The sequence below is a fragment of the Piliocolobus tephrosceles genome, chromosome 3, assembly GCF_002776525.5.
Source record: "Piliocolobus tephrosceles isolate RC106 chromosome 3, ASM277652v3, whole genome shotgun sequence".
Lineage (NCBI taxonomy): Eukaryota > Metazoa > Chordata > Mammalia > Primates > Cercopithecidae > Piliocolobus > Piliocolobus tephrosceles.
In genome coordinates this window covers 23,604,899-23,631,838 of record NC_045436.1, presented here as the reverse complement: position 1 = coordinate 23,631,838, position 26,940 = coordinate 23,604,899, and the positions used below count along the sequence as shown (strand labels likewise).

The following is a 26,940-nucleotide window of genomic DNA, read 5'->3' as shown; positions in this document are numbered from 1 at the left end:
AGAATGTCATATGCTGCCAAACTAAGTTTCATAAGTGAAGGAAAAATACAATATTTTCCAGAAAAGCAATGCTATGGGAAGTTAATACCATTAGACCAGCCTTTCAGGAGGTCTTTAAGGGAGTTCTAAATATGGAAATGAAAGAACACTACCTAATTACTGGGAGAACACACTTCCAATATTTCAATGTAAATTCTGTTTTCCTTAAGTGTTGGCCAGCTGAGAAATAAAGAGAAAGAGTACAAAGAGAGGAATTTTTCAGCTGAGTCGCTGGAGGTGACATCATATATTGGTAGGACCATTATGCCCACCTGAGCCTCAAACCAGCAAGTTTTTCATTAAGGGTTTCAAAAGGGGAGGGGTTCTAAAACAGGGAGTAGATACAAAGATCATACACTTCAAAGGACAGAAAGCCAAACAAAGATCACATACTTCTGAGGGAACAGGACAAATGGCAAAAGCAGAACTACTGATAAGGGTCCAACAAAGATCACAAGGCAAAGGACAAAAGCAGAACTACTGATAAGGGTCTATGTTCAATGGTGCACGTATTATCTTCATAAACATCTTAAACAACAGAAAACAGGGTTGAGAGCAGAGAACCGGTCTGACCGTAAATTTACTGGGGTGGAGTTTTTCCCCACCCTAATAAGCCTTAGGGTACTGCAGGAGACCACGGCATATCTCAGTCCTTATCTCGACCGCATAAGGCAGACATTCCGAGAGTGGCTGTTTATAGACCTCCCCCCAGAAATGCATTCCTTTCCTAGGGTATTAATATTAATATTCCTTGCTAGGAAAAGAATTTAGCAATATCTCTCCTACTTGAATGTCCATTTATAGGCTCTCTGCAAAAAGAAAAATATGGCTCTTTTTGCCCAACCCCACAGGCAGTCAGACCTTATGGTTGTCTTCCCTTGTTCCCTACAAATTGCTGTTATTCTGTTCTTTTTCAAGGTGCACTGATTTCATATTGTTCAAATACACATGTTTTACAATCAATTTGTACAGTTAACACAATTATCGCAGTGATCCTGAGGTGACATACATCCTCAGCTTACAAACATAACAGGATTAAGAGATTAAAGTGAAGACAGGCATAAGAAATTATAAAAGTATTATTTGGGAACTGATAAATGTCCATGAAATCTACATGATTTATGTTCCTCTGCCACAGCTCAAGCCAGTCCCTCCATTCAGGGTCCCTGACTTCCCACCACACATGATACCACAAAAACACACTAAAGTACATAGCCCACAGACCCTACAGAGCAGCTACACAATTGCATCTACAAAGCAACCAGCTAACAACAGACAGGATCAAAACCTCAAATACCAGTATTAACCTTAAATGTAAACAATCTAAACCCCCCCACTTAAAAGGCACAGAGTGGCAAGTTAGACAAAAATATAAGACCCAACCAACTGCTGTCTTCAAGAGACCCATCTCAGATGTAATGATACCCATAGGCTCAAAGTAAAGAGAAGGAGAAAGATCTATCAAGCAAATGGAAATGAAAAAGAGCAGGGGTTGTTGTTCTTACATTAGATAAAACAGACTTTAAACCAACAATAGTCAGTAAGGACAAAGAAGGGCATTACATAGTGATAAAGGATTCAATTCACAAGAAGACTTCACTATCCAAAATATATAGGCATCCAATTTTGGAGTACCCAGATTCATCAAACAAGCACTTCTAGATCTATGAAAAACTTAGCCACACATAATAGTGGGGGAATTTCAGCACTTCACTAACAGCTTTAGACAGATCATTGAGGCAGAATACCAACAAAGAAATTCTGGATTTTAACTCAACACTTGACCAGTTGTACCTAATAGACATCTAGAGAATATTCCTCCCAACAACTGAACAATATACATTCTTCTCATCTCCACATGGAACATACTCAAAGATCAACCACATGCTTGGCCATAGAACAAGTCTCAATAAATTTTAAAAAATTGAAATAATATCTAGCATACTCTTGGACCACAGTGCAATAAAAATAGAAACTAATAACAGGAATATCTTTCAAAACTACACTATTGCATGGAAATTAAACAACTTGCTCCTGAGTGACTTGGATGAAACCTACAATTAAGGCAGAAATTAAAAAGTTATTTGAAATTAATGAAAACAGAGACACAACATATCTAAATCTTTAGGATGCAGCAAAAACTTTGTTAATAGGAAAGCTTATAGTTTTAAACACCTACCTCAAGAAATTAGAAATATCTCAAATTAATGATCTAATATCACACCAGAGGAACCAGAGAAACAAGAACAAACTAACCCAAAAAGTAGCAGAAGAAAAGAAATAACTAAATTCGAGCAGAGCTCAATGAAATTAAGACACAAAAATCCATAGAAAAGATCAACAAAATCAAAGTTGGTTGTTTCAAAGAATAAACAATATTGGTAGATCACTAGTTAGATTAACAAATAGAAAGAAGATCCAAAATAGCCCAATTAGAAATGACAAGGATGATATTACAACAGATCCCAAGAAAATACAAAAAATTCCTCAGAGACTATTATGAAACCTCTATGTTCACAAACTAGAAAATGTGGTAGAAACACACAACCTCCCAAGATTAAACCAGAAAGAAACTGAAATCCTGAACAGACCAATAATGAATTGTGAAATTGAATCAACAGTAAAAAAAAAAAAAAAAAAAAAAAAAATACTGTAAACAAGCAAACAAAAACCCTGGAATAGAGGTATTTACAGCCAAATTCTACCAGAGTTACAAATAACTGGTATCAGTTCTACTGAAACTATTCCAAAATGTCAAGGAGGAGGGACTCCTCCCTAACTCATTCTAGGAAGCCAGCATTATCCTGATACCAAAATCTGGCAGAGACACACTGAACAAAGAAGACTTCAGGCCAATATTCCTGATGAACATAGATGCAAAAATTCTCAACAAAATACTAGCAAACCAAATCCAGCAATATATCAAAAAGTTAATTCACCACAATCATATAGGTTTTATTCCTGAGAAGCAAGGTTGTTTTAACATTTTCAAATCAATAAATGTGATTCACCACATAAACACAATTTAAAAATACCTACGATCATCTCAATAGATGCAGAAAAATCTTTTGATGTAATCCAGCCTCCCTTCAGGATAAAAGCCCTCAACAAACTAGGCATCAAAGAAACATGTTTCAGAATAATAAGAGCCAACTCTGACAAGCCCACAGCCAACATCATACTGAACAGGCCAATACTGGAAGCCATTCCCTTGAGAACTGGAACAAGACAAGCATGCCTACTCTCACCATTCCTACTTGAACATGGTACTGGAGGTTCTAGCTAGAGCAATCAGGCAAGAGAAAGAAATAACAGGCATCTAAGTAGGAAATAAAGTCAAACTATGTCTCTTCACTGACAATATGACTCAATACTTAGAAGACCCTAAAGATCCCACCAAAAGGCTCCCAGAACTGATAAACAACTTCAGTAAAGTTTCAGGATACAAACTCACCGTACAAAAATCGGTAGCATTTTTACACACTAACAGTGTTCAAGCTGAGAACCAAATCAGGAACATGATCCTGTTTACATTCACCACAGAAAGAATAAAATATCTAGAAATACATCTAACAAAGGAGGTGAAAGATCTCTACAAGGGGAACTACAAAACACAGTTGAAATAAATCAGAAATGATAGAAATGACACAGTTTAAAGAAATCAGAAATGAATGGAAAAACCTTCCGTGCTCATGACTGAAAGAAACAACATTCTTAAAATGGCCATACTGCCTAAAGTAATTTACAGATTCAGCACGATTCCTGTCAAACAACCAATGTCATTTTTCACTGAATTAGGAAAAAACTATTCTAAAATTCATAGGGAACCCCAAAAGAACCTAAATAGTTAAAGTAATCCTATCCAAAAGAACAGAGCCAGAGGCATCACATTACCTGACTTTGAACTATACTGCAAGGCTATAGTAACCAAAATAGCATGGTACTGGTACAAAAACAGACACAAAGACCAATGGAATAGAGCAGAGAACTCAGAAACAAAGCTGAGTACCTATAACCATCTGATCTTCAACAAACTTGGCAAAAATAAGCAGAGGGGAAAGGACACCTTATTAAATAAATGGTGTGTGGATAACTGTCTAGCCACATGCAGAAGAATGAAACTCGACCTCTACCTGCCACCATATACAGAAATTAACTCAAGCTGGATTAAAGAATTAAGTGTAAGATCTCAAAATATAAAAATCCTGGAAGAAAAGCTAGGAAATGTTCTTCTTGCCATTAGCAAAAATTTATGGCTAAGTTCTAAAAAAAAAATGCAATAAAAACAAAAATTAACAAGTGGGATCTAATCAAATTGAAGAGCTTCTGAACAAGAGAGACTGTCAACAGAGTAAACAAGCAGCTTATGGAATGGGAGAAAATATTTTCAAACTGTTCATCTAAAAAAGGTCTAATGTCCAAAATGCATAAGGAGCTTAAATCCATAAACAAAAAATAAATAACTCCATTAAAATGTGGGCAAAGGACATTAACAGACACTTCTCAAAAGAAGACATACAAGTAGTGAACAAACACGAAAAAATTCTCAGCATCACTAATCATTATCTTCATCAGTTTTTCATAATCAGGGGAAAATAGCTGAATGATTTAATAGACTCGTCAGGAGTTCAAGACCAGTCTGACCAAGATGGCAAAACCCCGTCTCTATTAAAAATACAAAACTTACCTGTGTGTGGTGGCAGGCGCCTGTAATCCCAGCTACTTGGGAGGCTGAGGCAGAGAATTACTTGAACCTGGGGGGTAGAGGTTGTAGTGAGCTGAGATCACGCCACTGCCCTCCAGCCTGGGCAAAGAGAGAGACTACATCTCAAAGAAAAAAAAGAAAAAAGAAAATAAGAAGAAGGATTAGAGGACAGGGAGCACTAGCAAACCACCTGAATAAAAACAAAAGGGTAGAACAAAGCCATGATCACTGGATAATTGGAAAGCTGACAAGACTGGAGCAAAGGATCAAACCAGACTTTGAAGGGTGGGGACCTCTCAACTTTATGGCTTATGGAAATCACCCAGCATTCCAGTTAAAATGCAGATTTAGGGGTTCTGTCTTCAGGGAATATGTTCCAATGGCAACAGGTTAGGCTCAGGAATCAACATTTTTTTCTAACTTTCCATTAACTCTAATGTTCACACTCAGAAATCTTACCAGGGAAGATGGAGATATTTGTTGGCGATTTTGCAAAAGAGTGATGTTAAAAGCGTTCCAGAAAGATTAATCTGGTTGAGTGGCATGCCAGAGGCCAGTATGAAAGCTACTAATTAGTTCAGCTCAGAGGTGGTGAGAGCGTGACGGGACATGCTGACAGGAACATTAGAAGGGCAGAAAAGTTACTAGGGGTGTGTAGAGGGCAGAGTCAGTGGAATTTGATGATTCACACTGAACATTGGCTAGAGAAGAGGAGTAGAGCAATGCAAAGCTGATGTACTAAGATATAACTAGAAAGAAAAACAATTTTAAGGCAATAGATAGACTTTATATTGAATTTATCCTTTATCTGGTCATGATTAGCCTATTTAAGTTTTATTTGGGTGTTTACATAGCATAATGATAAAATGACTAGAATTTTATTATTAATGATACTATTATTATTTAATATTAATGATAAAATGCCTAGAATTCTAAGTTAGAATTCCACTTTCTAACTTAGGCAAGTTTCTTCACTGCACTGCACTTCAGTTATCTTTACAAGGGGAGAACCATCATTACAGAGTTGTTACGGAAAATAAGTGCACATACAGTGCTGTTTTTCATCCCTTCTCTAAGATGTAAACATCAGAGAAAAGTTTCTATGAGCGTTTTACCTGTCTTTGGTCTCCAAATTTTGTTCCCTGAGCAAGAGTTTTATGTTTATATGTCTTTTTCTTTTACAATGTAACATTTCTAAACAAGAAGTAAATATCTAAATTTCGGAGGTTGTTTTGACTGTTTTTGAAGAAATATTACAGTAGTAGCCATCATATGATATACCTAAAGGACTGCCATTCTTGTAATAGTAAACAAACTGCTTGTTGTCAAAGGATTTCAGAATACACTTCTTCTGTTCCTATTGCCAATTCTGAATTCTTATCTCTGATTCCTAATTCATCAATTCTCTGCATAGGAATACAGACTAAGCAAGTGATTGGTGAAAACACTTTTCCCCCCCACTATTCTATAGAGTAAGGTTATCTGTTTAAGGTTCAAACCTTACTCTTTTTGGGCTAAGGACTATTTTTTGCCAAAATAGTTAGGTACATGAATATTTAACTGAATGTGAAAGTATTGACTTTATCCCAGAGAACAATCTAAGTCAATTTTACCACATTCAATGGCCTAAAAGGGGAAGACGATGAGTTTTGCCATGTCAATTTCTTTTAAAGAAAACTATTTCAATAATAATGTTTTCTACCAAAATGTTATTTTTTTTCTATCTGTGAGATAGGATTGTTGTAGTAGTGCATCTTTTAAATTAAAAGTCAGAGTTTCTCCCACCCTATGATTGTAGCAATAGTTATGATGACCTACATAGAGAACTGTGTTACCTTGAGTCAAATAAATATTGATTGTGGTTTAGAAAGCTACTTTTATTGCTGCCTGAGTGGTGAAAAGAAAGAATATAAATGTGTATGTATTAAGCCTTGTAGAACCTCGAAGTGTTTTGAGCTGGGAAAAATTAAATTTCACATTCAGATGCTTTGAGTTTAGCAAAACTCAAAATGTATTTTGAAAACTGCTTTCTCCCTTAAGTTTATACCTCTGAGTATTTTAAGTAATATTATTTTTGTTTCTGAGTTATTTTCAACATGTTATCAGAGATTTTTGATAACCATGGGATGTTTTTCTTTGAATCTGGAAATTTTATCTTGCCAATATTAAATTGTATTCTATTCCAGAAAGCCTGAGATCAGTTTACAATTTTTAATTGGTTTCTTGATGGTTGACCAGATCTCTTCGGTCATTCATTTTATGTATTTAATTTTATTGAAATGCTTAAGTAGTCTATCTTATCTTTATAAATGTAGTTTTACCTTTATGTATTTCAGTAGACATTCATTTGGAAAGAGTTTACAACTCTAAGCCATTAAGCATCAGGATTGCTGTATCTTTTATTTGATGGGGGTGGAGTGCATAACGTTATAAGGATTTATACGTACACACATTTTTGAAAAATGCTGCATATATGTTGTTTATATTCAAATGGGTTCCAGTGTCAACAGTTCTAGCTTTAAAGCAAGTTCTGAGAAAAAATATATGAAAAAATCTTCTCTTTCTTCAAATCAATAAAAGTTATGATAGCAGAGAATGTCATAAATTGGTTGTGGGGTTTTTGGTTATTATTTTAGAGGTAACCTAACACACATTATTCAGGGCCTGCTTTTCTCTCCCTTGAGGAATCTATAGCATTCTTGATGTCATGAAAATAGACCACAAGGTTGGAATTCTTAATCACTGTACTTGAATGGACTTTTTTTTATTAAAGTGTTAACTGATTAATTTTTATTAACTTATTAAAGTTCAACTGGTCCTTTGAAGAATCTTGTATGTATTCTCACTTGGACATATTCTTTTTTTTTATTATTATACTTTAAGTTCTAGGGTACATGTGCACAACGTGCAGGTTTGTTACATATGTATACTTGTGCCATGTTGGTGTGCTGCACCCATCAACTTGTCAGCACCCATCAACTCGCACTTGTACATATTCTTATCATATCAAGTATATTAGAAGTTGTTACTCCCACGTAGGGTCTTAATCTGTGTAATGTTGTATGTATAATTTTACAGAAATTTGTAGTTCCTACACGGATTTTCATCCTACGTAACTCTAAGGAAATTCATTGGCCTGAAATACACATGCTACAAAGGATGCTAAATAAGTCTCATTACTTTATAAGATGTAAACATTGAGCTTTTTGAGTGTTCTAAGGCTGTAGAAGACCTCTTTTTTGAATTAAATTTGTTAAGAATGTTTTAGTCTTTGCTTTTGTCTATTTGTAACTCATCAGATGATATTTATGTTTATTATTTACTTTTGTGATTAGAGATGCTCTATTCTATTTAAACATATTTTAATACATTGTAAACATTGCTGTTTTCTTGTGGAATCTTTTTTTCTTTGATTTCTAACAAAATCAGGAAGGAATATAAACATAAACATTCACAGTGGTTTTGGAAATGAACCAGTGGGAATCTACCACAACAGTGTTTAACTGAAATATGACTACATATAATATTCCAAAGCAGGTGAATTATTTGAGACATTTAAACTCTATTTGAGAATATTAATTCCCATACTCAATATTTATTTTCTTCTGGAAAGTGGAAGTGGAGGAGGAGGTTGGGTTAAAACCTTTTTTCTTCGCAGGAGGTGTAAGAATGCTACCATTTAAAACAGACATTATTCGTTTGACCATGTATGACTGGACTCTAAGAGTCTTTCCCTTTACTTTTTTAACCTATTCAGATTTCCTAACAATGTTAGGAAGCATACTGTAAGATCAATCAATCAATCACATTATTTAAGTGATTATAATTATTCTTCACTGGTAATCTATCATGTACAACAGGAACTGGAATTCATGGGGGTTTCCCTCCCAAGATTATTCAGTGTGTGTTGTCAGTATTAGATTTCCCTTGGCCAGTCCAGGCAGCTTAGCTAGTGATATCACCCCCTTTCATGTCCCTAAGGACTCTAGGCCCCTGCTTGTCATGCCCCTTCGGTCCATAGGTGCTGCATCTACAATCAAAAATGGTCAAGAATATCATGAGGGTGCCCAAGGCTTTCATTTGATGTCAGACATATTACTCCATTCTCATTGTTGTGTGACAGTACCCCAAGTCCTCTGATGATCAGGTTAAAGGATTCTGCCAAGATGGCGACTCCTTATCTTGCCTGCTGCTCATTTTGCACAAAGATCCCAAAGTGCCCAGAATTAGCTTAAAATTCAGTGGCATTCTTGCCATGGCTTCTGGTAGAAAAGTGCTTTTCTGTGAATCAGGATATCTGAATGCTGAGAGTCCAGAAACGTGGGGGATGAGAAGCCCAAATATCTCAGTGGGTCACTGCGAGTGCTGGCTTTTCCCTTTGGCTTTTTATTGTGATGCAAGTCTCATTCAGCCTTTTAAAATTTTTAAAAAATTTTAGATGTTTTCTTCTTATCCAATTTAAGGGTGTTGCCTCTTCCTCTCAAGCTCTGCCAGAGGGCGAAATAGTTGGTATGTCCTGTCTCTTTTTGGAGGGGCTTGCCACTAGATGGAATTCAGCTTATCTTTGTAATGTTAGCTCTCTGGGTTCCAGAAAAATTACAGTTTTGTCGGTGATCTGTTTTTTGTTTTTCATTTACATGGTTAGAGTGAGAACAGCATTCTCTTCCAGCTTTGTGTAGCCTACATATAAGTAGAACCATCAGAATAATTGTTTTTAAGTTGATATCTTGCCTGGGGTGGGGAATGTGGATTGCAGTCCAAGAGGCTTTCCCTCTAGGACAGATTGCCTGAGCTAAGGCAGCAATCTGGAAGTTGTGCCAGCTACCTGTGTGAATCATACTTATATATTTTATGACCTGGAAAATAACCATCAGGTAGATCACAGACTTAGTGGACAGACTATGAGTCAATCCAGGGACAAGACTCAATTTATTAGTTCCAGGAGAACCCATGAAAACTCTTTGATTTTCCATGTATCAGTGTCAATGACCCTGTTTCCAACAGTTTTTAAAATGCCTGTATGTGGTTATCCAGAGATATGACTGTTGGCACCTTTGTGGAAGGACTTTAGAATCATTATCATGTATTCTTTTCATGGTGCTGCAGGATTGTTCCTCCTGGAAATCTGGTTTTTTTTACTTCAGCATATGGGTTCCAGGTTTGAAAACTGGCTCATATCCTGAATCTCAGTAAGATATTTTTGGATGGTAGGTGGTAGGGTGGGGAGTAAATACACTCTGTCTTCTGATCATCCAGCATCCATTCTTGTAATTGTACACCCTGAATAATACCCTTGGTTGACTGTCCATCTATTTTGCTTCTTGGACACCATGTTCTGTTAACTATCTCGTAACTCTCTAAGGGTCAGTGTTCCTACATGTGACTACAATTTTGACGGGCATTATAATTGCCTCTACCTGGCTTATAATAATTGGATATTACCCTATCTATCTTTTCAGGATTCCATCATGTCCATTGTTGTCAGTGAGCCCATTCCATAACACCACCTTCTACCATCAGTCTTGGCCTTCAGAGGAGCATCAAGTCTGAACTTCTTAGTGATGTTGTTTTTCCTTTCACCAGCGTGTTTCTTATAGCCATGGTAAATGGTCTATCTTTAGGGCCTTTGTATGAAGTATAGTCATCTAATGGGCATTCTGGCTGAGAATAGTATATTTGTTCAAGCATGCTTACTTCTCTGAGCCTTTTAATCTCCCTGGCATTTCTCTATTACTTAATGCCGGTCCGTGCTTTATTATTTCTTCCAGGAGCCATCTGTTTTAGTCAGGGTTCTCTAGAGGGACAGAACTAATAAGATATATGTATATATGAAAGGCAGTTTATTAGAGAGAATTGGCTCACACTATCAAAAGCTGAAGTCCCATGATAGGCCATCTGCAAGCTGGGGTTGAAAGAAGCCAGTAGTGGCTCAGTCCAAGTCTAAAAGCCTCAAAGAAGGGAAGCTGATGGTGCAGCCTTCAGCATCTTAAAGCATGTTTGCATTGTCTTTCAGTCTCCTTTTAAGGGCATCAAATCCTGTATCCCAGGATGGTGCTATCAAATAAATAAATTCTTATGCAATTTCATGTTCTACCTTTGGAATTGAGTCCTTGAGTATTCTCTGGGCTACGAGTAGGCAAGGTTTTGTAGATCCTTTTGGCTACAGCCCCTTGCTTCCTGTTCCAGGAGCAATTCATTCTGCTTAGGTTATGTTGTGATTTAACCCTATTATTGGTTTAATGGCTGGAAAGAGTAAGTAAGGGCAGATCTTGAGGGGTGCATGTTGCCTTTCAGAAGAGAAAATATTGCACTATCTTTAACAAGGGAGTAAGCATTAGTTCTATTTTTTTTCTTTTTTGAGATGGAGTCTTGCTGTGTTGCCCAGGCTGGAGTGCAGTGGTACGATATTGGATCACTGCAACCTCCACCTCCTGGATTCAAGTAATTCTCCTGTCTCAGCCTCCCAAGCAACTGGAAATACAGGTGCAAGCTGCCATGCCCAGCTAATTTTTGTATTTTAAATAGAGATGGGGTTTCGCCATATTGGTCAGGCTGGTTTCAAACTCCTGATCTCAGGTGATCTACCTGCCTTGGCCTCCCAAACTGCTGGGATTACAGGCATGAGCCTCTGTGCCCAACCAGCATCAGTTCTTAATAGGATCAGAGAAGTGTGGAGTTTCAAGATTATATTTTTTCATCCCATGTGTCTGGGTTTCCAAGTAGAACTGTACCCTGGCATAGCTGACCTGCTGAGATTGAGAGGCCAACCCTATCTGGACACTCTGTAACTCTTAGGATTAAGTCCTGGACCTCATCTTTAGTTTTCTCTGCTATCAAGCTATAGGAGATGACAGTATTTATATATACTACCGAGAAGGTTATCTGGCTTTCACTCATAGCTTTTAATGTTTCATTAATTGTGGCCATTCTTTTGTTAACATTTAACAAGCATCAATGGAGTTTAGCATTAGCTACCCAATTTACTATCCTTAGAGTTACTATTTTCCCTGTATTGCACAAACACCAGATATATAACACCAGCATTTATTCTTACAATTTACCATCAGTACAAGAGAAAGATTTAATAATTATACTCACATTATATACCAGAGACTGTTTTTTGCTCGAGTTCCAACCCAGATTGGGATTCTCATTGCCAGCTCCAAATCTTCATTGCCAAAATACCACTGCAGTGCCTGCTTATGTGGACCAGTATTGGCACCAACTGTCACAGGTTGCGTTGCTTAGGAGGCAGACCCTGTGATAGAGATTATTATGTTGGGGGTTCTCAGGGACGGTTCTTAGGATCACCACTTGTGAAAAGGAAGGGAAGGATGCAGGTGTGGGGAGAGGAATTTATTGGGATACAATGTAGTTTCAGTGCAGGTCTTAGACAAATCTGAAGCCCTGATGCTAGTATGACCCATCAGAGATGTCTCATGTTGGTTGGAAGGAGCTATGCCCTTATATACCCTTCTGGACCAGTCATTAGATGCTGGCTACCCACAGGAAGCGGGTTTGGCTATGGATGAGACCGCTTTTCAGCCAAGAGAGCTGACAGCTGAAGTCTTTCAGTCAACAGCCTTCCCAGAATCTGGGAATAAATTATTCAATCTTGAGGTTGGAACTGGGCAGACCATCAAAGCATCCTCTAAAAAACACCATGGAAAAAACTAGTAGTAGTACCCCTCCCCACTCTACCCCTGCCCAAACCCTTTTCATATTTATAGGGGCAGTAGAGGCAGGGAACATCTAAGATACTGTATAAGAAAAGAAATATGCCCTTAAATATAATACTATGCCTAGATACATTTACAAGCAATTTCTGCCAGCTGTTTAAGGAAAAAATAATTCTAACTTATACAAATTGTCTGAATGACTAAAAAAGAAATAATGTCTTCCAGCTCATTTTATAAGGTGAGTATAAGGGACAATGAAAATAAAAGAAAAAATATTATGGGTTAGATCTCTTATAAAGTTAAATGCTAAAATCCAAAATGGGAACTAAGGGGTTTCTTTAACTTGATAAAGTACCTGCCAGAATCTTTTAGCTAAAACCATAGTCAGTGGGAAACTAGTAGAAGCCTCTTCAAAAGTTATAAGACGACTGGGATTGATGGCTCATGCCTGTAATTCCAACACTTTGGGAGGCTGAGGCAGGTGGATCACCTGAGGTCAGTGGTTCAAGACCAGCCTGGCCAATATGCTGAAACCATGTCTCTACTGAAAATACAAAACTTAGCCGGGTGTGGTGGTGTGCGCCTGTAACCCCAGCTACTGAGGAGGCTGAGACAGGAGAATTGCTGGAACCGGGAGGCAGAGGTTGCAATAAGCCGAGATCATACTACTGCACTCCAGCCTGGGCAACAGAGTGAGACTCCATCTCAAAAAAAAAAAAAAAAAAAAAAAAAAGGTTAGAAGGCAAGTATTCCTGCCATCACTACTTATATTCACTATTATGGTTTGGATTCTAGCATTTAGTTGAAACACACATACACAGAGCAACTGAAAAGAATGAATACAATACTACTTTCAGATGGTAAAAGTGACTTCACAGGAAATGCAAGAGATCCATTGGAGGCAATGGAAATGTTCAGGATGTCTGATGAATACAGGATCAAAGTATAACAATTCTTTTATTGTATCTAAGGAACACTTAGAAAATATAATTTAACATGTTAATATTTGTTAAAGAAATACAGTCTGCAAGTTTACCTAGAAATGAATTTAACAAGACATACATTAGGAAGAAAAAGTGATACCTTTATGGGAAGATATAAATAAAACCAAAATAAATTGAACTATAATCTTTAAAATGACAATTATTCTTATATTAATTTACATAGATAATTCTAATCAAGGTCTCATTGGTGTTTTCTTGTAACTTGACTGTCTGCTTCTAAAATTTATATAGAAAATCATATTGCTAAAAAAAACTGAGAAAAATTTGATAACATAGGTATGGGACTAATTCTATTAGATATAAAGAGTCATATAAAGTGATTGTTACCAGTATAGTAGGGTATTAAAGCTATACACCAATGAAACAGAATAAAAGGCTTAGATATATGACAGAGACAGTATTGAAAATATTTGGAAAAGGGATAGAGGTTCTTTACATGGAACTGGGAGAGTTAGTTATCCATGTAGATCACGCATGTCCAACCTGTGGCCTGTGGGCTGGTGCAGCCCAGGACGGCTTTGAATGCAACTCAACACAAAATCGTATTTTTTAAAAAAACATTATGGTTTTTTTTTTTTTTTTTGAATTTTTCTTTTTAGCTCATCACCTATAGTTAGTGTATTTTATGTACGGCCCAAAGCAATTCTTCTAGTGTGGCCCTAGGAAGCCAAAAGATTGGATACCCCTGAATGAAAAGATATTTAATCTTTAACTATAACAAAAGAAAAAATAGATTAATGTGGACTAAAGACATAAATGTTAAAACTTAGATTTTAGGAGTTTTAGGAAATATAAGTGATATGGTTGGCTCTGTGTCCCCCACCTAAATCTCATCTTGAATTGTAATCTCCAGAATCCCCATGTGTTGAAGGCAGGACCTGGTGGGAGGTGATTGGATCATGGGGGGCAGTTTCCCCCATGCTGAAAATTTACTGAGTGAGTTCTTATGAGAGTGAGTTAGTTCTCATGAGATCTGATGATTTTATAAATGTTTGACTGTTCCTCCTACACACACTCTCTCTCGCCTGCCTCCATGTAAGATGTGCTTGCTTTCCCTCCCACCATGATTATTGTAGGTTTCCTGAGGCCTCTCCAACCATGTGGCTCAGTGAGTCAATTAAACCTCTTTCCTTTGTCAATTACCCAGTCATGAACATTTCTTTATAGCAGTGTGAAAATTGACTAATAGAATAGTAAACTACTTTTATGGTCTCAGGAAAAGATGTGTTGCTTAAATGGGACTTAGAAGCCCAAAATATAAAGGGGGAAATGGTTATAAAATGTATTGCATTAAATTAAACAGATTTATTTAAGTTGAATGCACTAAATAAACTACATCCTGTGTAACCCAACACCCATACTGGGAAAAACTTCTTCAATGAGAGAAAATTAATATCTAGCAAAGCTTATAATCAATAAGCATAAGACAAATCTTACAAGAAAATACATCCCAAAGGATAGGAATAGGTCATTCACCAAAAAGGAAGGATCCCCAAAGCATAAATACAAATGTCAGTCTCACTAGTTATGAGGCAATGTGTTGTTTAAAATATATTTCTCTCTATATATGTTTGCAGAATAGATGAGTTGATTTCCTTGCATCCTTTAATTGTGTTTTTAGTGTCACTATGAACTAATGGGTTTAAACATATTTGAAAATGTGTTTCAATCCAATCACTTATTCTATTTATTGATACTCATTATCCCAATTTTGGACAGCAGGAGTTTACACAGTTGTTCCTAAATCTTTTAACATAACACTTTCATCTTTGGAAGCCTTATTGCTTTCTGGCATTACAATAGCCAAGGCTTATTTTACTCAGATTCTGCCTCAACGCTGAAATCATTTTTTTCCAAAAAGCTCTGACTTTTTTAGTTGGGGAGTTTTCTGGGTGCCAGTGGTTTTTATTACCACTGTGTTGGTTGTTCATTTTTTCCAGACTTTTTTTATTAGTGAGAAAGAGGAAATATATATACATATAATTTTTAGTTATGAAATTAATTATAATTTTATATAGATAATTCCAGTTCACTTTTGGGGTCCAAAGCTTTTAATTAACCTCCCTGATTTCAGAATCAACCTTCTTCAAACATAGTAAAAATATGGGTTCTTAAAGATAACAGTTTTTGCTTTTTACACTTTATCTTACAACACATATGCAATCTCAAAATAATATCACTATCACTGCCTACCACCAATAATATGATTATTGAAAAGTTTACTTTTTAAACTTCTTTTGCTTTTAGGATACATTTCAATGAGGATATATATTTAAGTTGCTGTTTTTCTGTTTTTGTTTGTTTGTTTCCAAAGAACTTTGAATGCTTTCTGTCTTTGTGGCTATGTCACCAAATATGTGTATGTATTCATTTGTTTCTTTGCATTAGGCCGTAAGTTGGATTCTGCAAAACTCTCTCCCAATTTTAGCTGTTCTCAGGTTGGTCTGCTATGCTTTCCAATGAGTATCTTGTCAGCGATTTTAACATTTTCCTGTCCCCAGGCCCATCAGAAACCTACTTGCCATCCTTTTTTCCTTTACTCATGTGCCGATACTGTGTGATTCTTGTAGCTGTTTTCACAGAGAAATAGTTGTAAAATAGTTTGCTCCCATCCACTTGTATTTGAAAGTTTGAGGTGATACTTTGTAACCTAGATCTATGCTATATATTGTCTAATGGTCTTTGGTTTTTTTTAATTCTTGCTGTTCTGTGTTTCTATAGCAGAATCAGAGAATATTCCATTATTATGTGGCCATTGCTGATGCCTTTATTACTCTGTATTCAAATTCTAGGCAATTTCTAAAAAAGGTGTATACACGCATATCCTATGACCCACTGATTAACTACTACATATTTTTCCTAGACAAGTCTTCTGCAATACATGGTGTTTACTAGAGCATTGTTTGTATTAGGGAAAAGTTTGATGCTATGTAAATTTATATTAATAGAAAAAGATACAAATAAATGTTATTTTCATATAAAAGACTAACTTAGAAGTTAAGGAAAACTATAATCAAATATGTATAACAAACATTGTATTTTCAATATTGTGCAAAATCATACAGATGAAAAAGAAAACATAGAGTTTAATATTTAAATAAAACTTAAAATTGTTAAGCAAAAAGAAGTACTATACTTTTCCACAGATACATATGAGTTTGGAAGAAGAGAAACATGTACGGGAGTGACAAATACTGTATTTGTGATACTGGTTACTCTGAGAGAACATGGGGCCATTGTAATTAGAAGGGAAACATAGATAGTGTAAGAACTATTCTAATAATAAAGATACAAAATGAAAAATTTGCCAGGCATGTTGGTGTGCACCTGTACTCCTAGTTACTCAGGAGGCTGAGGCAGGAGAATTCCTTGAGCCCAGGAATTTCAGGCTTCCAGTGAACTGTGATTGCACTGTTGCACTTAAGCCTGGGTGACGAAGCGAAACCCTGTTTCTACATAAATGAACAAATAAATATATAAAAAAAGATTTGAGGCAAATTTTGCAAGCTGTTCCGATTTTTGCAAAACTGCGTGGTGAATATGCTTTTCTATACAGTTGAAATACATCATGATTTCTAAATAGAGAGGGAGAACCAGTCTGGTTGACTGGCTGTATTAACATGGATGATGAATGTGACAATCAGAAAGGTTTGGTTAGATGTGAAAACCAGGATAAAAAGACAGTTTGAGAGGCAAGTGTTGAAAGTGCCTATCCAAACTGTATCCATGTTATCATTAAACACTGGAAGCATGTAAGTAATCTTCCTTGTTCTGGCTCCATGTTTAACAAACACCCTTGCGAGCATGGTTTTTCTTCACGTGTTTTTATTAATATTGAGAATACGTTGAGCAGACACTCTGAGTGTCCAATCTGCTTTACAGTTCTTATCATGAGCCGGCACTTTATTTTCACAGTAGCAATGTCATATGCGCTGTCTCAGGGATGTCTGTCTTTCCAAGTGTAATGGATTCTGGAACATGGACAAGACAGAGTTTCTGACTCTGCAAGGCTCAACCCAGACCTTAAATTCAAGCAAATTCATCAAAAGTTTGCATCTCCCTGGAAACATCCTTCTATTCTCTACAGCATATTCTTCTTGAATTTAAGTTAGTGGTCTCTTGTAAAGTAGAAAATTAAAGGCTGTTGCAGACACAGCCTAAGAAAATAAAGTAATTCAAATGTGCAGCCAATTATAGTGATAGGCTGTCATTCAGAAATAACTCAGGATTGTGTGTAGTTAGCACCAAATGGACAGAACTGGTAAGACTAGACACCTTGTGAGCAGTTGCTACGGGAAGATGATTAATTTTGGCAGAGAAGTCTATTTTTAATATTCAAAGTAGCCTTCAAATACCTGAGCCTACTGGAATTTTTTAAATAGTAAATAGAAGGCAAAATAGTCAATTTAAAATGGAGTTTAAGTCGTTAAGAGAGCCTACTTGATGTTCTGACTTACTCATCTCTAAGGGCCATTGCTTTATTTCTGAATTCCTGTTGCCTAGCACAATATCAGAGACAAAATATAAGTTCAATACATTATAAAGATAATTAAATTGTCTCAATGTTTGAGTAAAATAAAATGTTTTAAACAGTTTTTTTTTTTTTTTTAATTCTATTCTTTTTGGAGGGCTTCATTTTAGACATTGGTTTGTTTTGCAAGCCTCCATGGCTTCATTAAAGTGACTTAATATAAATGAGCTCTTTACAAAATTTTAGGCCCAACTGGTAAACTATTGCATTTCTAAAATTTTGCACATGAAAGAGTAACCGATATAATTATCTGAAACTCAGTAAATAACAGCAGCAGATGATAACTGCCTTTGTCCTCTACAGAGTTTTTTTCCCCCATGATTCTTCTCATTTTACTGAAAAGGGGGTTTTCTTTCAGTTAACCAGATAGTTCAATAGATTTTGACATTCACTCCCCAAGAGACAGTGATTACTGAAATGTTTTGGATGTTATATTGTTACAAGCAAAATAAAATGCATGGAAACCTGTGGATTTTTTGTTTGTTTTCCAAAGATTACAAAACGATTCCTTCAACAATTTTTTGCTGTGAATAATTTAAGTGGAAAATTACAGTTCTATCTTGAGTCCAAGACTTACAGAGTTGATAAGCTTTGAGTAAAAGTATGCATTTTAAATTAGTTAATCAGTAATGCTGCAGGGAGATTGGAGGTTTGGATGGGCCAAATTTCCAATTTATATCTACTAGCTGAAACTTATCATGTCAGTTCTAAATATGTAAAATTTAAGAGGACATACTAAGGACTGTGATTTGCAGTTATTTATGAAGATTTTATTTACTTAGTATTCATATGTATCGGGATTCCAACATCTTTTCCTTTATTATCTCAACCAAGCTTTGAAACAACACTGGCAGATTACTCAACATTGAAATTACACCTAGAACATGGGCATAGCCCTAGGTGGTTAATTATGATGAACTCCATTTTCCTTTAGCAAATGTTTTCTTTGCACATCACTTTCATTTTTCAATAAAGTGTATCATCTCTGTCTGCCATTGCAGGCACCATTCCTGTTTCTGCAAACCCAAAAAGAAAAGAATCATCTATATCTTCATTCCCTATATGAGACTTTGCTGTGTTTAAGATGGATCATCAGCATGATTTCAAAGGGAAACTCTTAGATAGATGATGTTTCTGACTCGGAATAATTTTACTTTAAGAAATGACCTGTCATCAGAGTTAACAGACTGCTATATTAAGCAAAGTCTAGAGACCAAATAATATGATAGGCAATAAGAGAATGGGAAGTTTTTTCAGATGTAAATTATATCAGCAAGTTAATAGAATTCATTGATATCAGCATTTTCTGTGCCTCAAATAGAATAATGTCAGTGAGGGTGCCTTATTAATATTAAGCATCATGCATTTAATAACAATATGTGTTACTGACACTATGAAACTTCTAAAGTAAAGCTGTAAAACATTACAAATAATATGGAGAGGAATACTTCATAGATCTCCAATTTTGTGCTTGTTTTAGAGTAAAATTCTCTTTAAATATTCTACCTATTGTTTAACGTCTCTAAGACTATGCAAAGAAGAAATAGAAATCAATATATTTAAGTGAAGTTTCAGAGGGTCGGTGAGTTTTTAAATTTTGGGGAGATTATTTCGCTGAGGCCATGTTGTTTTATGGCTGTGCAGTGTGAGGTATTAACCAAAGAGAAAGGACTCCGGACTTTGATTTGTGCCGAAAGGGAAATCATTTACAAAGATAATAATAACCAGAAAGGTTGTATACAGTTTTTCTCAACCTATCATAAAAATAGACTAAATAAAAATGGGGAAAAGTGAGAAAAAAGATTCTCGTGTTTGTGTGAAGAAATGACCATCCAGTAGGTAAACCATTAAGCCATATATATAAAAAAGAGCAAATTTGTGTGAACAGTCCTACTTCCAGAAAGAGATCAAGATTTACTCCAAGACCTAGTGTCAATATTTAGAAAATAAGGAAACTTAATTCAAAAAGACGTATCAGGGTTGACTCCCACCCTGGCCACAAATGTAAACAATTATAGGCATAAGGGAAGAAAAAACAAATGTTTGCCCTGTCCTTACAAAATGTGTGATGTGGGAAATATAAATAAACCAAATCTTGCTAGTGGTTGATTGTATACTTAATATTTGAGCAGTGTAAGAATGGAAGTTTAAAAAAAAAAACTTGTGAAATACAATAATTTATTTTCTTAAAGCTCAGGAGAGAAAATATTAGGCCATACACACAAAAAAGTTCCAATATTTATTTTTACATTTCTGGATCAAAGCACTTTTCTGTCAATGTTTTCTCTTTTGAGACAAAGAGTTCAGAATGAATATTTGTGGTATGGATGATATTTTAAAAATGTCCTGAGAAATCCTATCCGCAGACATCGTGGGCTATAAATGCAGATTGATATGATATTTCAATGGATCTTTTGTTAGGGGAACAATTTTGTTTTCTGACCTAAATAGAAAGATATGTTTATTTGGAAATTTAGCATTTAATCATATCCACAATGTAAAATTATGTTAAAACAGAAAAGGATTGGAAAAGGCAACATGCTGCTTGTGTCTAAGTTCAGAATGGATTGACCAATTTTGATTCATCTTGAAACTCATAAATATCATGAAAAATGTCTTTATTATCAAATATTTTCATTTTCTGGCGGAACAGTCCTGGTACTGACAGAATGTGTCTGTATCTGTATATGTATATAGATTTGTTTCTCTTACACTTCAGATTCACATCTGATTGTGTATTGAGATTATATTCTATTTCCTGTTTTAAAAAGTAATTGAAGAGGACAGTTTTTTTTTTTTTTTGGCTTTTTCATTGGAATTCGTTAAGATGCTTATATTAATTTTTTGTATTATTATACTTTAAATTCTAGGGTACATGTGCACAACTTGCAGATATGTTACGTATGTATACATATGCCATGTTGGTGTGCTGCACCCATTACATTAGGCATATCTCCGAATACTATCCCTCCCCCTTCCCCCCCCACAATAGGACCCGGTGTGTGATGTTCCCCCTTCCTGTGTCCAAGTGATCTCATTGTTCAGTTCCCACCTATGAGTGAGAACATGCAGTATTTGGTTTTCTGTTCTTGCGATAGTTTGCTGAGAATGATGGTTTCCAGCTGCATCCATGTCCCTACAAAGGACACGAACTCAACCTTTTTTTATGGCTGCATAGTATTCCGTGGTGTATGTGCCACATTTTCTTAATCCAGTCTGTCACCAATGGACATTTGGGTTGATTCCAAGTCTTTGCTATTGTGAATAGTGCTGCAATAAACATACGTGTGCATGTGTCTTTATAGCAGCATGACTTATAATCCTTTGGGTATATCCCCAGTAATGGGATGGCTGGGTCAAATGGTATTTCTAGTTCTAAATCCTTGAGGAATCACCAGACTGTTTTCCACAATGGTTGAACTAGTTTACACCCACCAACAGTGTAAAATTGTTCCTATTTCTCCACATCCTCTCCAGCACTTGTTGTTTCCTGATTTTTTAATGATTTCCATTCTAACTGGTGTGAGATGGTATCTCACTGGTTTTGATTTGCATTTCTCTGATGGCGAGTGATGATGAGCGTTTCTTCATGTGTCTGTTGAAGAAGACTGTGTTTAACTCGAAGAGCAGTTCTATGCCTTTTGAAGGAACTTCTTAATTTGAAGTATGTTTGGACAGTTTCTTTCTTTATTTGTTTCTTCCTAGAGTCAGTTATCAAAAGTCTAGTTTTCTTATATTGTACTCCTACCATCCTTCAATAATTCTGCACTGGGTAAGGACATATTGTTTTCAAATGGTCAGGTAAAAATCAAGTTACCTAGATGCACCTTCCAATCCAGTGTGCTAGGAAAGGATGAGTAAACAATTTTAATTAACTTACTAGTACTTTACTGCAAGCACACTTTTTAATTGTAGATTACATGATTTGGTTGATTTTATGTGGTAGTGTATGATAAAAGTGGAAAAGTAGATTTTGAAAAAAATATGATAATGTTTTAAATACAACATTGCATGGGATGCCTTTGTATGAACAAACACTAAAATAATTGGACTACAAGTACTTTCTTTTCTATTAGAAATTTAGGAAAGATACATACTACCTTAAAACATGTCTTTTTTCTGAAGAATATTTCTGATTCTATATAAAATATTTTCGTATTTATTTTTCTATTGTATCAAGAGCCTTTAAAATTTTTGATAATTGTTTATCAAATTTGGAATTTATAATAACTTTGTGTGTCATGTTGGGGGAAATTTATTCTATGCACATGAAATGCCACCAGAAAATTATTTTCTCTTTTAACTGGTATAAGATTAGCTAATATGGATGTCTTAGAACTTTTGCCAGGTCTTACTTTTCCTTGGGAATTTGCTCAGTGGCTGTCAATCATGTAAAAATAGTTGACTTTTGAGACTTCACTGTTGCCTTTGTCTGAGAAAATTTTCATTATGCCTTCATTGTGAGCAAGAACAGTCAGAGCAGCCTTCTCAGACCTTCACATGACATCATCTTTCCTCCCGAAATCCAGTATCAATAAAAGCAGAAAGCTTAAACTGTATATGGAAAAAGTGTAATGAACATATGCTCTTGGCTGTTGTTGAATCTTTGAGCTATCTGTTCCAATCCCATAAATTTCAAGATAATGAATCTTCTAGCTCAATCATGTATTTCCTGGGCATGTAAGTGTGGTGTCTGGAGTAAAGGGGACACAATTCCCGTAATTATATTTAATAATATATGCTGCTAAAATAAGAAAAGAAAGGTAACTGTCTTTTAATTGCTTTAAAAATGTTTATAACACTAATCCATTAGAGATTGAGGAGCTTGGACATATTTATTCTTGGAATAGTTAAATATCTAATATATGGGTTCTTTTTTTTTTAATATACTTTAAGTTCTAGGGTACATGTGCATAGCGTGCAGGTTTGTTACATATGTATACTTGTGCCATGTTGGTGTGCTGCACCCATCAACTCGTCAGCACCCATCAATTCATCATTTATATCAGGTATAATTCCCAATGCAATCCCTCCCCCCTCCCCCCTCCCCATGATAGGCCCCGGTGTGTGATGTTCCCCTTCCCGAGCCCAAGTGATCTCATTGTTCAGTTCCCACCTATGAGTGAGAACATGCGGTGTTTGGTTTTCTGTTCTTGTGATAGTTTGCTAAGAATTTCTTAAGGTAAATTTGTCAAATAGGTAGCACATGCAGCCTCATAAACTCTTACATGGACTCTTGTTATACACAACTTATACTTCAATTCATGGTATATTCTCATTCACAATTTTGTGCCTCAAAATGTGTATATTGAAGACCTATTTATTTCTGGTCCTGTAGCATTAAGGGTTTTAAGGTGAGCAATACATACTTCCTGTTGTCAGTATTTTCAAAATTAGATTGAGGAAGCCGATTGAAAACAATTATGAAATCTTGTGTGTTGCCTTATTATTGGCAGAAGCATAGTCAGGACATGAAAGTAGAGACACTTAATTAGGGCAAATGGGAAGAGCAGGTTTCTGGGAAGATTTTTCTGGGAAGGCCTAAGGAGACTCAATTTTCTTGTCAGTGTGCTCTCGACTGGGAACCAGCTATCAGATATCTTAGTGTTAATTCAAATAAATGTATTCATTTTCTTGAGGGTATTTAGTTTACAAGTATTTTCTCCTGAGTGGATAGAAAGACTTCACCCTTGGCAAAAGTTCTTTACTTTGTGTGACCCCTTTTGACAATCTACTGTGGACTTTTCCCAGAAAAATAGATGGTGTTTGTGTTTATACATTCATACATACTTTTGCATATAGTTTTTAGAAATCACAAACTTAAAGCCTCCTTAAAGCTGACGGCCTCAGCTTCAGACTGAAGAGTTAGAGCTCACTGAGGAACTGGGGACATGGGTGGAAGCGGCATTTTTTAAAGTTAAGGCCTAGGGAATCACAATCTTGAGTTGCTTATTCTCATCATACGTTATTTTATAAAATGCACTTATTCTGCATACTATAATAAAAGTAGTTTTTCTGTTTTAGTTTCTGATTTTTTTTTTTTTTTTTTTTTAATGCTTATTGTGCGTTGATGGCAAATAACCTTTAGGAGAGAAACAAACCCTGCGGTTTTCCATGTAGCTTAAAAATTGTTCTCTCTGACATTTAATTTTGGCCTATTGGTTAGCTCCAAGCCCCTATTTGACCATAAGAATCCAAGCAGAATTCCAAACAGATAGTAAATATTCTAATTGCACTTGAGCATTTTCCTAGTATTGTCCCAATAACCATTTTCCCATTTTTTTGTTCTGATCTCACTAACCTCAAATCATGTATTAAATGGGCCAAATGAACAATAATTCATACTTTTAAGACTGTTTCTCTCCAACTTTGTTTTCAGAGGTAAAATAAATAGAAAATACCACATAAAAACGAAAACAAAATTCCACAGTGGACTCGAGAATTTCGTATGTATTTTTGCACCTAAGTATCAAATATATATTAGATTATAATGTATTCTAATACATATAAGTATAAATTGTCATGGTCCAACTTACTGTACCAATGCATAAGTCAACTACTTTAGTATACAGAAATAGGACATAGATTTAAATAGAAGACGAATTAAGGAAATCTTCAAGTGTGTGCAATATAAAGAAAGAAATGTATTTTAAACTATATGACAGGTTGAATGTTCTAACGTGCCTTTTTTTCTGTTGAGAATATCAAGATTTAAAGATGTATATGGGCTACAGTGCGTCAAGTCTGGCCCTAAATGAATTGGCTTAGTCACTCACTATTCCTTTCTTTCAAAGAAATATTTGGTTTTCTCCTGAAGCAATTTATGGTGTATTAATCACTGCCAAACTATTCTGCAGTTATTAGTTTTTAAAAAATACCTATAAATAAATGAGCTTATGTCCTCCAGAACTGTTTTTTTCTCCTTTTAAGTATCATCTAGCCTGGTACCCTTTCTTCTCCCCAGAAGTAATGTTTTTGCTTCTGTGATGTGATTTATCCTTGGACTGTTCATCTGTGTTTGATATAATCCACCAAGACATGAATCCTACTGCATATAAAAAGCCATTACAAGAAAATAAAATCTAAAACACATTTGGATTTTATTTTATGTGTACTGCTTTTATTTGAAATGTAGTATTGACAAAGTACATTTTGCTTAGTTGAGTGCCTCAGTTTTCAGGTCAACCATCTGACTCAAAGAAGAGTGAGAATTTATTCTTGCAGAACAAATTAATACTAATAAAGATGATGACAATGATAATCATTTGTAGTGATTGGGAGCTTGTTAAAAATGTAGAATCTGAGGCTCCTCTCCAGACCTAGCAAATCAGAGTCTGCATTTTGGCTAGATTCGCTATGATTCTTATGCAAATTAAAGTTGGTGAAGCACTGCTTGAGTGTCTAGTGGTCACCACACTACCAGCACTAAGAAAGGAAGAGACAGGCTGAGAGTCCCTGCCAGTGGATGCCCACAGCTATTTATTTGCATTGTAAACACACCTGATGGAAGTTTCAAATAACTAGTCAACTTGGATTTACCTTACAATCTTAAAAAGTGTAAAATGTATTTTTATGAAAACTAACAAGCGTTATATTATAATTGGTAAAATATTTAACTTGGGTAAGTTTCTTGGGGGGTCTGGCTTTAGGGATGCTGGAGCATTGGTGTTTACTGCTGAATCTGTATGAAGCTGATTAGAATCCTGATTCAATTTCATGCATCAAAACCACCCTCTTAGCTAGTGTTACAAACTATTCTGTACACTCTTTGTGGCTTTGCCGCTATGATAGTAAACGAAAGTTAGCATTTTGTTGCTTCTTTAGACTGCCTTTCCATTGGAAATACTGCCAGTGAGGGGTTTAAGAGATAAATCTAATTATAATAAAGATTTTTCCATATGTTGAAGTGATAACCTACATTTTACTAATTTCTATTTTCTTTCTAGATTCACACATAAATCTAACCCCTTCCTTCTTATCTCATGTCAGTTTTGCACTGGATGAATAATTTTATATAATATACCTTTGATCAAAGCCTAAAACATTGCACAGCTTTTAGGACTGAAGTTTAAGCTTCATAAATAAGCTAATTTAAACTTTATAAATAACTTATTCTCTGTAGTGGTAAACTTCATAAATATTAAGATTTAAATCCAATAAAAGACAGTAATTTGAAAAGCATGGATTTTGTTACTTTGTACAATTTTAACGTATTTTCTTTCTTTTCCTTTTGGTTTCACAGAAGAAAATCTGAAGAAAGTTTTAAAAATAAAGAAAAGTGGTAAAACTGTAAAAAAGAAATATCCCTGTATTTCTAGGCATTTTGCAATATTCTACTTTCTCATGATTAATATATTATTTCTCAAGTTTTTTGTGCTTCCTGAAGTTACTGTGCTTTGACTCTGGCAGTACTAAGGGATTAGTTGGTCTAGCTTGTTTCAAATAAATAGGGAGACTATTTTATTGTTACACCAATGTATAAGACCAACTTTAAAAGAGAAACTCACATACTAGTTATCAATGAACTCTCCCATGGTTTCACAATGGTTTATAGAGCTTTGCTTTTTAAGTAGCATGAAACACTAGGTATAAAACATAGAGTCAGACTGGGGGCAGTTGCTCACTCTTATAATCCCAGCATTTTGGGAGGCTGAGGCAGGAGTATTGCTTGAGACCAGGAGTTCTTTGTCAACCTGGGCAGCATGGAAAAACCCTTCCTGTACAAAAAAAAAAAAAAAAAAAAAAAAAAAAAGAGGCAAATACAAAAATTAACAGGCATTACAAAAATTAGCCCAGCGTGGTGGAGTGTGTTTGTAGTTGCAGCTACTTGGGAAGCTGAGGTAGGAGGACTACTAGAGTCTGGGAGGTTAAGGTTGAGGCTACAGTGAGCCGCGATCATGCCACTGCACTCCAGCCTGGATAACAGAGAGACCCTAACTCAAAAAAAAAAAAAAAAAAAAAAAAAAAAAAAAAAAAAAAGAA

At 35.5% G+C, this 26,940-nt stretch overlaps 1 protein-coding gene across 4 annotated transcripts in view; it reads left to right on the top strand.

Annotated features, from left to right (window-relative positions):
* The window catches only part of TLL1 (tolloid like 1), a 222,526-nt gene that overhangs the window by 83,337 nt on the left and 112,249 nt on the right, over positions 1-26,940 (top strand). The window lies entirely within an intron of this gene.